Source organism: Nothoprocta perdicaria, unplaced genomic scaffold (assembly GCF_003342845.1).
Source record: "Nothoprocta perdicaria isolate Ctin4 unplaced genomic scaffold, notPer1 scaffold_137, whole genome shotgun sequence".
NCBI lineage: Eukaryota > Metazoa > Chordata > Aves > Tinamiformes > Tinamidae > Nothoprocta > Nothoprocta perdicaria.
Genome location: NW_020454505.1, coordinates 92,676 through 109,853, shown reverse-complemented (window position 1 = coordinate 109,853; position 17,178 = coordinate 92,676). Strand labels below are relative to the sequence as shown.

The 17,178-nt window shown below is 37.4% G+C and overlaps 1 protein-coding gene across 1 annotated transcript in view; it reads right to left on the bottom strand.

The window, feature by feature from the left end:
- Positions 1 to 17,178, bottom strand: part of TRPC4 (transient receptor potential cation channel subfamily C member 4) — a 120,848-nt gene that overhangs the window by 100,655 nt on the left and 3,015 nt on the right. The window lies entirely within an intron of this gene.

Genomic DNA, 17,178 nt, shown 5'->3' with positions numbered 1-17,178 from the left:
TCCAGAGAGCTCATACAGACTCTACTGTTGGAGATATTCAAAATGTGCCTGGGCAACCTGCTGTAGTTGATCCTACTTTGAACAGAATGGATAATCTCCAAAGTTCACTGAAAACTTCAGCTGGTCTGTGAGTCTGTGAAAATTACATAATGACATTCTTTCCATTGAATACTACAATTCCAGATGTGCTACCATCCTTGCCAATTTATCAGCATCTCTTAGTATATCATCATCCATCATAAAAAACAGTTGCTAATGTTTTACCAGAGCTGTGAGAGAGGAAACAGACAAATAACATTAAAATATCCCATTTAAAATGAATGCTTGTGAATGGAAAGAAAATTTGCTTTGTGAAAGACTAAGAATTGGAGCATTCAAATTGGCATTTTACAGAATCAAGAATWTAAGGCTAACAGAAGCTTGAGATGGCATATGAAAGGTATATTCCTCATTCCTGCACACTTATTACTTCGAAAAGGGAGTAATACAAAACTATACTTTGTAAGTACTATGACTGAATGCCCAATGCAAGGAAAGGATGGAAGAGATTTTAATGTCACTCACATTATCCCTTATCACAAGAAATAAAGCATCTTTGTTTTTCAAAYGTGGAAACGTTTCTAGACTAATCAAATTCAGAGCTGCTTAGATAGTGAGAAAAGTGGGATTCATTCAAGTGTAATGTCATTTRGACACCTCCTCCTGTGCTGAGTAGTTTCACTGGTTATTGCACAGTGACATGTCAGAAGAACCCAATCAAGGTAATTGTCTGAAAGTGTAAGGTTAACTGCAAGGCAGAAAAAACAGCTGGTAATAAACCCCCTCCTTCTCCTCAGAGATAATTATTCTGTTTGACTGAACTRGGATGGCTTGATCCTCTAAAGGGTAAAGATCAGTATAAGAGTAGATACTGTTCATTGTAGACATTGCTCAACCGACAGGCCTGGATCATAAATTAAATTGCAACTGGGATAAAAAAAAAAGCAGTGAATCAAATAGTAGACTGTGTCCATCTGAATATGTTAGATGCATAGAACTAAGAATCACATCTAGTGTCAGCAGACCTTTAAAAGTATACTCATATTTATTTCTGAAAAACAATCAACTGTTTGGATGACAGCTATGTCAGCTCTGTCAAAGWGCTGAATACATTTACTGGCAATGTCTTGGTATTTTGCTTCATGCAACCTCATGTTCTCAGACCACATCTTCGTGGAGGGTGAAATTTTGGTAGGATTTAGTTGAAGGTTAGATACTCATGTTAGATATCTAAATATAGACATGTGAGTTAAGTTCCTAAACTCTCTGTGTATTCAGTGGATATCCAGGATAAGATTCATTCTAAATGGAGAATCGAATGGCATTTAAGATGTCTCATGTGTCTGAAGAATCTTTGGAGACCAGCAGAAAAAAGRATTACATCCTTCTTTGCTAAAAAGAAGAACTAGACACAATGCCACCTCAGACATAGAATCATAGAATCCTTAAGGTTGGAAGGGACATTTAGAGATCATTTAGTCCAAGCGCTCTGCACACAAAGGATCACCTAGAGAATGTGGTACAGGATTGCATCCAAGCGAGTTTTGAAGATCTCCAGAGGAGACTCCACAACCTCTCTGGGCAGCCTGTTCCAGGGCTCTGTCACCCTCACTGTCAAAAAGTGTTTTCTCAAGTTCCTGTGGAACTTTTGGTGCCTCAGCTTGTGGCCGTTTCCTCTAGTCCTATCGCTGGCCACCACTGAAAAGAGGCCACCCCCTCCTCCTCACTGCCTCCCTTGAGGTATTTATAGACACTGATCAGGTCCCCCCTCAGCCTTCTCTTCTCCAGGCTGAACAGGCCCAGCCCCCTCAGCCTTTGCTCATAGGGCAGCTGTTCCAGGCCCCTCATCATCCTCGTAGCTGCGAGGATGCCAGGCTATGAGTCTTGTTAGGAAAAAAAGCTGGAAAAGATGGAAAAAAAAACAATTTTTCCATCACCCTTCTTCAGTGATGAAGCAGTCCTGTGTTTCAGAACAGTAGTGCAAACTCCACCTCACAGAATCACTCTGCAGTCACTCAGACTCATCTTGTATTTGGGATAGCTGGATGTAAAATGTCAGTACTGGAAAAAGAGGTCCCTGAACTGTGTCAAGTGACAATCTTGACAAGCAAGACACAGGCTGTCTCAGCAGCAGGTGTCCTCCACCGGATTAGTCATTAGGAAGAGGCAAGGRGCATGTGGGCTTAGTTGTCCATTGAGGAAGCAGGAATGCATACAATGTGCAGCAAGGCAGCTGCAGCACCAAGGGTGCTACAGACAAACCACTCCTTGACTGTGAAGTTTTTATAAAAAGCTTCATAGGGGATCAGAGGGCTGGAAAGGAGCACATCTGATCTCTTCCAGTGGGTCAACAGATATTAAGACTTCAAAGAAGATGCTGGCTCTATACTGGTGTGAGTGGGAGAGGCATGTGCCTCCTCTACATGAGCTGGTGTGTAGCACACAYTTGTTAATGTTAGCAGTGGAGTCAAGACTGTCACCTATTAAATCTGTGTGTGAYCAGAAAATGAGTAGATAATGCATTAGCAGTCATCACTAGACACATATGAGACTGTTGCAGACATTACTCCACTTTTGGGGCAATGAAAGTTTTTGTTTTGACACAAAATGCTATCAGGTAACASGGTGTCATTATCCCACAGTTTGTTATCTCGTTACTCTTCATTTGAGCAGACGTCAGAGTCCTTCTGGGCTGCCATCTGGCTATTTCTGATCTACAATATTTGGCTCACTGTTTGCCCCATGTGAAATGAATATTGCTAGGATTAAATCAGAGTCATCAAGATCTCCCAATAATTACCATAAATAAATGATTATTATATCACATTAGAAAGGCAAAAATRGTTGTCTTATGTCCATCTTCCAAAAGTACATAATATATAACACAAACAGAAATGCAAGTATTTCAGCATGGGGAAGAAGCTCCACAGTCCAAAACGCTCTGCTATTCAAACTACTTCCCTGTTATTCAGTTCATATTTTCCATGGCTTAATTTCATTCTGAGATTTCTAATTATACTCACAATGACCTACTTAAGCCAATTGGACTAACCGCCTGCTTATTGACAGCTGTGTAGTATAGCTATTTTCATCTGTTATATCTATTAACTGGAAGGATTTGGGATATACAGGTTACATATGCACCTTTAGCTAGAGAACAAAGAGCAATGCTTTCCACTACATTTGCAACTTGTTGCTATCATATTCTCAGTGGCAACAGAACAAGATTTCTGATTTCTGGTTCATGTGCTACCTCTTAAACAAGAGTCTTTATCCTCACTTTTCCCTTCATACTTCTTCAATTAAMTTAAACTCATGCACACCTCTTCCTCTCCTCGTTCTGTTCCAAAATAAATATCTTTTCCAATAATAAATAAATAAATTAGGGATGGGGGGGAGGCATAGAGGAAACCAAGCAGTCATCTTGAGAAGACTGTTAACGGCCTATCTGCCAAACTTCAGTTGAAAAGGCAGAAGTGAGAAATCAAACTGGCTAGTGACCAGATCTATTTTAGCAAATAAGTCCAGTTTGATTTGATGAGAGCAGCTGAGCTACTGCTAAAATAATTAAACACTGCAACACTGCTTTTAATGTGCAAAGCAAACATGATCAAGAACAAACACCAAAGAGGAAGCCGGTGTACCTGTGCTTTCCGGAACAAGAGCTCTGCTTTCTAGACTATATTAAGAAAATCACTTACTAGGGCAGATYCATGTGTGACAGAACCAAGGCATAAAAATGTCACTAGTTTGTTCACTGAGATCTGCTTTGTGCTCTTGCAAGCAGCTGGAAGCAAACTACCTTCAGGGGGTCATGAAAACATGATAACTTATTACAGCTTAGGAAGTGTGATTTTTTTTGAGGACTAGGAGAAGAGATATTTTAAGACTACATCTTCCTCAGCAAGCAGCACCATGCAATAGGAATAGACCTCTACAATGAAACAAAATATCCTAAGTTGTTGAGAAATCAGTATTTTAGAGGTTTTAGCACAGACATTCTCTATTCTGGTCCTGGGATTCTTGGCTTGGTACAGCTGGAATATGTTAGATGTACTCCCAGAAGAGGGTGTTTTACTGTAGTGTCCTCTAGAACGGATCACATATTCCCAAGCTACTCTACAAGGTGAACCTAAGCATGGTGGGAAGTGGAGATTCACTTTGAGGGTACTCTCCTCATGTGAAACAAAACTTTAAAAAAGACGCAGCTCCAATAACTATTATTTCCAAAGCTGAAACTCTAGCACTGATCTGAATTTATCTGATGTTGAGTTATCAAAGAAATTTCCACTTGGCTACTAGGTAGTTCTGCAGCTATTTCCATGGATTCTGGGTAGAAATACAAAGAATTAGAACTGCTTTTAGAAGTCCCTGGTGAGATCGAGGGAAGGATTCAGTTACCTATATTACAAAATGATCTGGCAGTGTGTGAATATATTCATTACTTTGTGTATGGAAAATACTTCAGGATAAGGGTTTGAATTCATGGCCAAGAAGAGGGCATGCCACTTTGTGAGAAGATAGGTACCTCTCAACCTATCTAGAGGAAATTACTCATTTTCAAGTAAGATTCAAAAAGAAAATTTCTCTTAAAGGTAAAATCTTATAACCTGCTTTGTTTTAGGGTTTTTTTTTTGTTTATTTTGTTTATTTTGTTCTATTTCTTTTTTTTTTTTTTTTTTCCCAACAAATGAGCAGGTCTAAAATACTTTCAAACCAGCATGAGATTTGATTCCCCCTTTTCCTAAAATGGCTAAATTTGAGAGCACTCGAACGAGACACAAAGGAACCATACTGCAATATCCTTTAAATTCATGTCTCTTTTTTGCAATGCTGTTCCGAAGGACCGTATTTTTCAGTATTTCTTCTAGACTGAGCCATTGAATAGATTCAAAATTACCTAGACTAGGGAGAATGGATAAAAGCATGATACTGTAGATTACTGCTTATGGCATTCAGCTGGAAGAGCATTGGTTCTGTCTCAGGACCTGTTAGGTCAGTATATAAAATAAAACAGAAACCTTCCTGTAAGAAGAGAATTTCAAGGCATGCCTTTTACCACCCACAATGCTAGAATTACAGGAACGTTTTAATCTGAATATGTCCATACTTATCATCTACAAATAGAGAAAATAAACTGATAAATAGTATGTTTTTAGTCCTATAAACTCTTCCATTAGAACTAGGCATAACAAAGTCTTACTGTGATAGTTTGTATTCTTCATTCTGAAAATTCATCAAAAAGAATTTGGATTTGTGCTTGTTGTATTGTACAAATTGAGTAAACCAATGTTAATCAAAGAATTATCATTCTCTTTTGGATGGCAGTAGAGTTTTTTGAATTCTAGTTGTTAATCTCTATCCAGGATTTGTACTGACCTCCAGAACAATTAAAGACAGACTCATCTATTACTAGCTAACTTTCTCTTCTTTATTGAAAACAAACTTCTCCACTATTTTTAAAATGTTATTAAACCATGATATAAAACAGACCAGCATGGGCAGTTATGTACTATGCAAATACACTCGCCTTTACAATTGTTTTTTTGAAATTCTTCAAATCAAACTTGGTAGTAAAACATTTCTTCAAATGGTAAAACAAGAGAAAACAAACAACYTATGCTCAAAATATCTCCAGAGAAGTCTCTTAAGACCAATAATTGAGGACTATCTCCAATCACTTATATTAATTTGCAAGTGATAACCAMCCCATCATACAGAAAACCRTAAAAGTTGATCATCCCAAAAAACATAAAAGTTGCTGAATTAATTAYCACATGGCCTTTTAAATACAGAAGTAAATCCTCTTGGTTATTACCATTACTCTTAGTCTGAATAAAGTGGCCTTAYATGTTCTTTTCCTTTAGATAATGTTCTCCACATACCACCTACAAGTGCCTAAATGGAGCTGCATTGTATTGTGATACTATTCCTGATTATTACCCAAAGAACTCTAAAAATAGCTCCTCACATGAAACCATGTTCTTTGAATGTTTGCTTCAGTAGACATAGATGTATTCTATTACAAGGATCAAATGGATTAAGCACATCCTCAGCATGGCTGAAAATATAGTTCTCTGAAATCACATTCAAATGATTAAAATATTCTACTTCCACAGTCTGTAAAACACAGTTAGAAGATAACTGCAAAGATGTCAAGCAGCATATTACCAAGAAAAAAAAGGATGGGAGACTTTTCCTGATGCTTAAATAACCTTTAAAGTGGGCACAGTTACGTCTTAAAAAAAATAGCTAGAAATTACCAGAATAATAAAACTCCAAGATCTATTTCATCAAACTTTTAATATAGAAGGGAAGGGGCTGCTTCCTTGGATCAGGATAATGTAACAAAAATAAGTAAGACTCCTATAAGACCATTACTCTCCATCTCAAATAATAGATTAATTGCCAAGTGCAAAATTCTAAATTTTTCTTAGCCAATTGGTAGATATTTTTAACTCCTACGTCCTGAGTTTATAACTGAAGAAGAAACTTCGCAATTTAAGCTGTTCTGAAGGTTTCTACCTGGCAAATAAAAAGTACCCTATTACTTTTAAAAAAATATAGTTTGTGTTAATGTAATACCTAGAAGCTAATAGCTAAAATGTAAAGCTATTAGGCTTATTATTGCAAAAGATACTCTGCACTGCAATAGATGATATATGAAAAAGGAAACAGTGCCCCAAATGCCTAGTATCACATACTATGCCAAAATCATATTTAGCATTATTTTGCAAAAATAATTATTATTTTGCAAAAAATGCAAAAAAAACGCATTTTTTTCTGTACTTTTTTTAACTCCGAGTATATTCAGAGCAGAGCAGTTTAAAATATTTCACCTTAAGTAAGAAGATGGAGGSAAGGGAAAACATGCAATCATGAGAGGATGTCAATGAAATGACTGTCGGTTTTAAAGAGAGTTGCTAARGAACATACCAGAGTGATGAATCCCAGCCTCTGGCAGCTGCACAAAGTGACCACAGAAAAGGGCAATAGTGCAAATTTCCCTATGTTGTTCTGATAGCAAGTCTTCAGTCTCATTGAGACAAACAGACAGTTTCATCTTTGCCCAAAACAGTGAAATCATTTCTAACTGGCATGAAAACTGTTGTGGAGGGATTCCTCCCACCTAAGTTTAGTTGCCTAAATGTAGTTGTCTAAGCTAGACCTAGTCAAGTTTATTTATGAAACTAAGCAGAGTCCTAGTAAGCACAGAGAAACAGGCCACTCCTGAGGGATAATCCTTATCCATACCTTAGATACTTTTTTTGAAATTACATAAATTCCTTCTGGAAATCTCAGTGGCTACAAAATAAAGCTAAAGTGAAATGCGTACATTTAGAAAGTCTAAGTGAAGTAGAACGATCTCTACTTTGTTATCGAAAAGATAGTTTAACCCACACAAACTCTGTCTATRTGGGACATAAAAAAGTGATGAATTGCAGTACAAGAAGTTTTATTAATATGTTAAAATGTGGTTTAGATAGAAGATTATTTACATCTATAGTATGTAGTTTTATAGATATAGAGTTGATTAGCTCACTAGAATTGACATTGTTATCATCTACAGCAACTTCAACAGTTACATTTATAAAAARATTTTTGTGACATGGCTAATATTAATTTACAAATTATTTTCAGCTTAAGTCTTAATGTAAAATGGCATTCAGATTCATTCAGGTATAAAATTTTGCATTTTATTACTGTTTTGGAAGGTTATACCACAGTAATTTTGAAAACTTTGATTTTCACATCTGATGAACCAAATATGAAAAAAAAAATTGACCTGAAAACCTGTAGCCCCTTATCTGACCTTGTCTACAAGGCCTCTGTTCATTTGAAAACTACTGCTTCTCCAATGTTYAGAGTCAAAACTGTCTGTGTTTAGACAAGTTATCTTACAAGGAACAATTAATTGCTATGGAAGAGGAATGAGGACCACTTGGAAAATATACTTAGATGAACATAATGTCCCTGGAACAGCATGTGACTTAAAATTATTGAGTCATCARTTGAAGCAGTTTAACTAAATGACAACCTTGGACATATTGGAGAACTTGGTTCTAAAACTGTATGCCTCTTGGATTTTAATTCTTTCATTCATGCCACTGCGTGAAGGTCAGATGTTGATCTTTCGGTTTGTTAAGGAGCATGGAATGTTTTGGTTCTCAGCTGAGAATATTCTTCCCAAGTGGCTGCAGGGCTCATTCCTGGGCCTAAATCGAGACTCAAAACATTCCATGACCCTTTGCCTTATAAACTGAAACATCAACATCTGCCCATATATACCATGGCTCCGGAGAGAAGACACGGAAGCTGAGATGTCATCAGAAGTATTCTTTCAGGTTATATAGAAAGAACATTCCTTAAGGTAAGGGAATGATTGTAAAAAAAAAAAAAAAAAATGGAATTAAAAGTAGACCTTTATTACTTACTATTTTTAATGGATATAATTTTGAAAGAGTAAATTTCAGATCTMATCTTCTGCAAGGTTTATGTTTTATCTTTGTAAATAATGTAACCATATGAGTACGTAGTAGGAAGGATTATCAGAGTATGTGCTATAATGGAATATGCACTGAACCTTTTAAAATATCATGGATTGAAAYTTTAATTTGTTATCTTCATTTTCCCTCCTTTCTACCAAATTTTTCCAGGACCTTGTCTTATGAGAGATATAAGTTTTTTCTAGAAATGAATACTTCAATATCATTTCTACCCAGTTTTAATGTTGATATTCATCATTAGGATTTGTCCTTCAGATGGTTGGTTGTGTACTGAAGAATTCTATTTTTGGATCTGATACTTTAGTACTAAGCCTTTTCATTCCCACACAAGTCTTAAAGAGCACCAAAGACCACGTGGAAGATGACAAAAATAAATAAATAAATAAATAAATAAATGAGGAACAGTTATGTCCTCAAAACTTGTACACAAAGTGCAGCCACCATGTAATGAAACCTTGTCATCCCTGACATTCCTCTTTTTCTTCCTTGCACTTCCATATAAAGGTTCTTGTTAACCAGACAACACGTACACCCTGACAGTAAGTTTAAAAAAGAATTCCTTGCTTCTCACATAATCCACTGAAAACTGTTTTTAATCACAGAAGRCTCTTCACAAAGACATGTCGCTTTGACATGAGAATCAACAACTTCTTTTAAATCACAGTGGAACAATACGGTTTTGCTAATGAACTTGTACTCAATCACTAGTTCAAATTAAAATATATTCAGCAATGTACTGGGATCAGGCAATATTCATGATGAGTCTCAACTGAAACAAAGGAAATAATGGGTTATGCTGGAAGCTGCAATTCATTCAGGTCTGCAAGGAGTAAGAGAACAATTCAGGAGACCTTYAAAGAAGACAGCAGGTTATCCAGTACAACAGACCAAGAAGGTCAGACACAAGCAACTGGGCTAACCACCTGCACAACAGTGGCAGAAAAGGGTGTGATGCATGGAAGACTGGAGAAAGAAGATCTTCAGTATCATGAAAGAAGAAAATTTAGGAGGACATCATTAGTTTCCACTAAAAACTACATTCTGGATGGATGTAACCCTAGCTAAGACTGGAATGTGGAATTTGTCTCATATTGCAGGTAACTCTTCATCCAAAGCAATTCCAATTCCTCCCTCAATGACATAATTCATGCCAACAAAAGCACTCATGTGTTGCCATAGCATTTTTGCAAGTACGGCTGTGTTTCTGCTCGGCATAGCCTTTTTCATCCAGCTCAGTGACATAAATATGAGAGCAAAATGCGTTAACAGTCATCTTTCCAAATTTAAGTAAGACATCTCTGAAATGACTGAAGACTTATCTAAGCCTCTATCCACTTTTAATAATTAAATCCTTTYGTCTTTCTTTGTGGATCATGTCAAAATTCAGACTTATCATCTGTATGAGTTAAAGARAGAAAGACTCTGCATTTAATAAACTTCTTCTAAAATGTATTTTTTTTAATCGGATGAGTGACATTTACTTGTTGAGACGACATACTATGTCCTCTGAAAAYGAACGTTACTGAATGCAGTCCTGAAAAGGGGATCTTAAATTWAAAAGTCATACTGGCTTTTATCGGCAAACTTTACTTATTAAATGAAATCTGGAACAAGACTAAAGTAACAGTATGATTGCTAAGTGTCTTTATAAATAGCTGCAATATAAGACAGAACACCAAGTATGATATTTTTACATACAGTACTTTTTGTATGGTGTTTGGCACAATTCTTATATTAGAAAAAAAAGACAAATTAATTTTTGCTTCCAATTAATGATCGTGAAATTTTGTTTCACCAAGTGGGAATTAACTGATATTTCTTCTTTGTCTTTTAAATAAAATGTGGATGGTTTTGATTCAGGAAGTGGTATGAAAGGGGAACATAGTACGGTTGGAAGTGCCTTTTCAGCTCTAACTTAGTCTCAAGTCAGACATGGGAAAGGWTCAGCAAAGTCCTTTTTAAGCCCAATTAAAATTGAATCCCCTTCTACAGCATTTTTTCATAGTGAAAAACAACTTCTACTTGAACAATGCTGCATGTTAGCAAGTGTAAATCGGATTATAGTACTCATACATTTTCTGACCTCAGTAATTTCTAAGAATGAGCTCTGGCCATGTTTATTTCCAATTCAGATTTGAGWTCAGTAACTTTACAGGTACTTGAAATATTTCATCATCTTCCACAGAAATGGTTTTGTACCTTTTTTTCTTGCTAGAAAAGAAACTTCTGACAAAAAGTTTTTAGCAAAGAAATACTTCTGTGCTTATGTATATTGTATTTAGCTTATATACCTTTCAAACTATACCAGATATTTCAATTTAAAGAAAATCTAAATGGATTTCACTAGTAGTGACTACTTCTAGCTTAGGTAAGTTTGTTTGTTTATGTTTTTAAAAAGTAGTGCTATAGTGCTATATCTTTTTCACAGAATAAACAGAAGTTGAGAAAAATACTGACTTTTGAGAAGAAAACACCTGAACGTTTGAGGATGTGAAAATACTTGTTTAAAGTTCCAGGAACTATTTCAGCTTTGCTGCTTTCCTTTGTATGGAAATGCCAAATGCCAGTACATAGTTGCACAGCTCTTCCCTGTGTTCATCCAATGCCCATGGGGTAGTTTTCCAAGTCATATGGCCAACATGTGAACATATAGCTTCTTCCCTCCTCTGTATTTTGATCAGAGCTCTTGGATTTGCTTGCTGCCAGTGTATTAAAAATACATCCCTAGCCAGAAATGACAAAAAGAACAGTGAGGTTATGAGTATAACTCCAGCTTGTGGCACCATGTCGCAAGATTTGCCAACAGATAAAACCCTGCTTCCTGGCTTTATTGTATTTCTTCCTCTCCTCCTTCTTCATTGTCTGCACGTTATTGAGGGACAAAAGCTATATTTTCATTAGATCTTTGCTCTTCATTTTCTGGTGTAACCACTTGTTTCACCTGGATGTAGCTCCGAGCAGGGAATATTATTGCAGACAGAACTCCAAGCATGATTATTTTGACTCTGCAGAGGGTTTCCCTCCAGAGGGGGAAGGTATAACAGTTAAATGATGTTAGTTGATTTTTGCTTTCTTTCCAGGGGATGAAACAACCCAAGGAAATTTCAGGAAAATAATGCTAATGCAAATAAACTCCCTGTGTAGTTACTTTTGTCTCTCCTTTGCTCTCTCAGTAGAGAAAATCTTCAACTTAGAGCCACAGAGCCCTTGGCCCTGCACTTATGAAATATATACTAATTTAGGTGAATGTGCATCCACTTTATCCCTCATTAGTCTGTGTATCTGTTTTCTATTACTTARCACAAAGTAATTTTGTAGAAAAAAATGTAATAACATGTAAAATCCATGCCAGAGGTGGTAGCTACATCCCCTCTGCCCAGAAAGCCTGCTTGAAATGCACAGGATTTGTAATAGTTAGTCTGCGCAAGTATTATCTGAGCCTTATTTCCTCTGCAGGCTTCCATACTAACAATTATTTATGTCAATAATTCATAACTCAAAATATATTGAATTTTTGTCATTAATGTATCAATATTCCAAACAGCTAATGAACGTGCTAATCAGCTTTTGCAATTTACAGACCATTGAACAATGTACTGCTAAGAAACAGGATCAAATCTGCAAGCTTTAGATGCTGACAAGGTCTGCTAGTTTAGGTTTGTTACTTAATGAGAGACTAAGGGTTGAAATGTCATTTTGTAGTGGATTTCAAGATTTCAAAGCTGGACTTCATTCCAAATGAGATTATTTAATATTCCCCAAGAAGATGAAATAGTGAGAAATGAAAGTGTACGGAAAAAAAATGCTAATTGATCATGGGGAGGAAGGGAGTTGCTATAATCCTGATCTTAATGGTGTATTTAAATATTTGTAAAACAAAATTCAGAAAACAAATAATTTTAAAATGTTATTCAAAAAATATCAAATCTTACTATTTACTGTGAAAGTACTACCCTGCCCCTGCATTTTTTATTCAAAATATCCTTCTTACACAATTCTGATAYAGGCTATTCTGTTAAATGTTGGAAACAATTCTCATCTTTTTTACTGTGCTGAAATTTTACTCGYTTTGATTTACATTGAAGAGAAATTCATAAGTCTCAACAGCAGAATGAATTATTTATTACTTTCTGTTTCATAATTTATTTCAGATGCAATGGTGTATATTCTTTTAACTTTTCACTTGTTAAGTACATATTACCACAGTCTTTGGACACAGAACAAAACGTACTATGAACAATCTGAAGAATACTGGTACTGGAGATTTTCTTACCATACAGCAGGTATGCATTCCTACTAGGAGATATAGATGTTTATCTGCATATATATATATACATATTTATTTATTTATATTTATAATAATGGAAGTAATGACAAATCCATTATAAATTACTGATTTAAGAGGAAAATCTCTCAATTGTATTACCAAAGACTGAAGTACATCTCGATCTCTGTGACACTAAAAATACTTGTGAATCAAAACATAAGACTTTCTTCTTATACATGTCTTTATGCCATATGATTTTAGTTTTATATATGGTGTATGTAACATTTTATGTGAGTTCAAGAATATCTATTAAACCAGATGTAGACAATATTATATTAATAGAAATTTCTTTCATGTAACACGAGTGTAACCTATGTACCTTTGTTGTGGAAATATTCTATTATAAATCACAATTAATTAATAAGAGCCTCTGCTTGTGTGTGCAAATATATGTGTTTACGTGCAGAGGATTTGATACTTCTTGTAAGGAAGTCAATGCCTTTCCCTTAAAATCTTATTTCTTGGCTAAATGAAGTTAGTGGAACTCCATATTCTGATCCAGGGTTTTTTATATAAAATATGTAAATASCAGCTATAAAAGATTCAGGTGATCTGCATAAAGTGCCCTCAGGCAAGGTTCATTACACCTTATGGAACTAGAAATTCAAAACTGAAAATCCCATGTGGCCATGCTTAACTGACTGAAATAAACCAGGAGCCAAGCCGTGCAAYGGTGATTCATTTCCTCAGGAGGTGTTCTACTCAAGTAAAGTCCCTTATAAAGAAGACAGAATTAATAAAAGCCAAGGATGCACTGCAAAAGGCATCACAGCAGCATCATTAAAGATTCTCTATAAAGCCATAAATATATAATTCAAGCTCTACTTGGGAATTCACTGATCCTTACTGTGCCTTACCTGTGCTGGTACCCCAGCCCCTGCTGCCTGTGATGATCCTTTATGGATCTTCTGGTGCTTATTACTAAATGTCTACACAGATTAAGGATTGCGTTGCTAAAGATATCAGGAACCTCTAAATTGCTGAGGCTAAAGAGGAGGATACCCTCTCATTTGAGGATTAGCCTGCTCTCTGGCTTTGCTCTTTGGTGAGGCTTAGCTGCAACATTAGCTAACATCAGCTTCTATCTGATTGCTACAGTGCTGTGCTGYGCAGCGCTACTTGGACAGCACATCTTGTCTCTGAGTCCTGAGGGCAGGGACAGAAGGACAAAGACTATATTAAGCACCTACTTCACAGCTTAGGCTGGATACCACTTGAGCTACACTGAACTTCTGGCAGCCACGCAGTTCTATGAAGAGGAATTCCATAGATTTTCTTCCCTAGACATCACAATCTCTGCCATTACTACAAATAAGTCCTTGGTTTTCTTGATTTTTTTTACCTTGTCTGCAGAGGTGGATAAATGAATACACAGAATCACAAAATAGTTAAGGAAATAGTAACCTTTGAAGATTATCTAGGCCCATCCATCTGCTCAAGAAGGATCACCTAGAGCAGATAGCCCAGGACCATCTGCTTAGGTTTAGAATATCACCATGGAGGGAGTCTCCACAACCTCTCTGAACAACCTTTTYCCAGTGCTCAGTCATTCTCACAGTAAAAAGGCTCTTGTTTGGGGATACAGGATGAACTTCTGTTTTTAGTGTGTTCCTGTTGCATCTTGTCCTGTCTCTGGGCATTACTGAGAAGAATCTGTCCCCAACCTCCTTACATTCACCCTTCAGGATATAAATGTTGATAAGAACCTCCTCAGCATCTCTCTTCTCCAGCCTGAATAGTCCCAGCTCTCTCAATCATATGAGGATATGAGAGATGCTCCAKTCTCTCCAAGACCTCCAGTTGCTCCAAGTCTCTCCTGTGCTTCATGTCTCTTATGCCCAGCACTGGACCCAGCAGCTTAGATGTGGTCTCACCGAGGCTGAGTGAAGGRGGAGAATCATCATCCTCTAACCGCTGTCAACACAATATGGACTCTGCACTTTCCTTTGTTGAACTTAATGAGGCTCCTCAATGCTCATTTCTCCAGCCTCRAAACTAGTCCAAAATGATTTAGAACAGATCTGAAACTCTGTCAAGCTTTCTAGAACTGCAACTTACAGATATTCTCACTCTTCTATTTTATTTTTTTATTTATTTATTTTAAACCTAAGGCCTTATGACAAATAACTAAGCAGTTCTGATTCCAAGGCACAAAGGCCAGTGCTCAGGCTAACCTGCTCTCCACCAAAGCCATTCTTCATCAAAAGTAAATTGTACCATGCCACTTTGCAAGAGCCTTTTATTGTAAGGCTAGGGAATGCTCAGCTGCCACAAGGTGGAAATTAATTTACAAATTACTTTTCCTATCTGCAAAGCACCAAACAGCTTGAGCTGAGGATAGTGTCTAATACTTCACACTGTGTATGCTGACAACCTGGCTGTGAAGATTACTTCAAAAAATGGGAATTGTTTTTGCTTGCTTGTTTTTTGATTTGCTTGGTTAAAATGTACCTCATTTGTGCCTTGGTTTTCATTGCCTGAAGAATCCATGAGGCTGTGTGATGATGTGAACTGCAAATCAACTAAACATAAGTAGTAATAATAAATAGCCTGGGTCTAGTCAAAAGCATTTTGGCACGGAAAATGTCAGTGGAATACAGAGGTCTTCTCTACTAAATATCATAAATAATGTAAATATTAAACACAGCTTTTAACTGTAARAGCTAATTTTGATATTTTTATGATGATATTTTTACATAATATATTGAAGAACAATCATAGARAAAAAAATAAATGATGAACAAAAATTGCTATATTTTCCTTAACTTACTGTAATGTGGAGTGATGTTGCAGCTCAAATAAAGGCAAGACGCTGTATTTTTTTGAACCTCCTGATACAAGTTGTGGGAACACTTTGCTTTAATTTAAGGTATCAGAAGAACAAGTTAGATCCTTGAAAAGGAAAGCTTGTAGTATTCATTATCATTTCCTTTATGTCTTTCTAATTATTCTTAGGGAAATAACCTTTCCTCTTCATGATATATGGCATGGATCTTCAAGTAATATAGTATACTGCAATAACATAACAATCACAGGATCACACAGAATCACAAAATGGTTGAGCTTGGAAAGGATCTCCAGAGATTATCTAGTCCAATGTCCCTGCTCCAGAAKAAACACCTAAAGCATGGGGTACAGCAGGGTTTTGAACATCTCCAGAGAAGGAGACTCCACAATCTCCCTGGGCAGCCTGTTCCAGGGCTCCATCACCCTCACAGGAAAGAAGTTGTTCCTAACATGGAGATGGAACTTCCTGTATTTAAATTTATACCCATTACTTCTTGTTCTGTCACTGGCCACCACCAAGAAGAGGCTAGCCCCATCCTCTTTACATTCTCCACTYAGGTACTTATCCATATTGATCAGATCTCCTCTCAGTCTTCTTCAGGTTTAAGAAGCCCAGCTTGCTTAGTCTTACCTCATGCAATAGATCATAGAATCATAGAATCATAGAATGCYKAAGGTTGGAAGGGACCTCAGAGGTCATCTAGTTCAACCCTTCTGCTCACKCAGGGTCACCTAGAGCACGTGGCACAGGGCTGCGTCCAAGCGGGTTTTAAAGATCTCCAGAGAAGGAGATCTCCACAAACCCTCTGGGCAGCCTGTTCCAGGGCTCTGTCACCCTCACTGTCAAAAAGTGTTTTCTCAAGTTCCTGTGGAACTTTTGGTGCCTCAGCTTGTGACCGTTTCCTCTAGTCCTATCGCTGGCCACCACTGAAAAGAGGCCGSCYCCCTCCTCCTCACTGCCTCCCTTGAGGTATTTATAGACACTGATCAGGTCCCCCCTCAGCCTCCTCTTCTCCAGGCTGAACAGGCCCAGCTCCCTCAGCCTTTGAATGCTCCAGTCCCTTTATCATCTCTGTTGCTCTATGCTGGACCCTCTCCACATGATACTYCAGGTGCGGCCTCACCAGAGCTGAGGAGAGGGGCAGGATCACCTTCTGGCAACACTCCTTCTGGTGCAGGCCAGGATCCCATTGGCCTTCTTGGCCACGAGGGCACACTGCTSACTCATGGTTAACTTGGTGTCAACCAGGACTCCCAGGTCCCTCTCYGTGGAGCTCCTTTCCAGCAGGTCAACMCCTAATCTGTACTGGTGCCTGGGGTTATTCCTCCCCAGGTGTCAGACCCTGCACTTGTCCTTATTGAACCTCATGAGGTTCCTCTCTGCCCAACTCTCCAGCCTGTCCAGGTCCCTCTGAATGGCAGCACAGCCCTCCAGAGTGTYGGYCACTCCACTCAGCTTGGTRTCATCTGCAAACTTGCTCAGGGTGCCCTCTGTGCCCTGGTCCAAGCCATTGATGA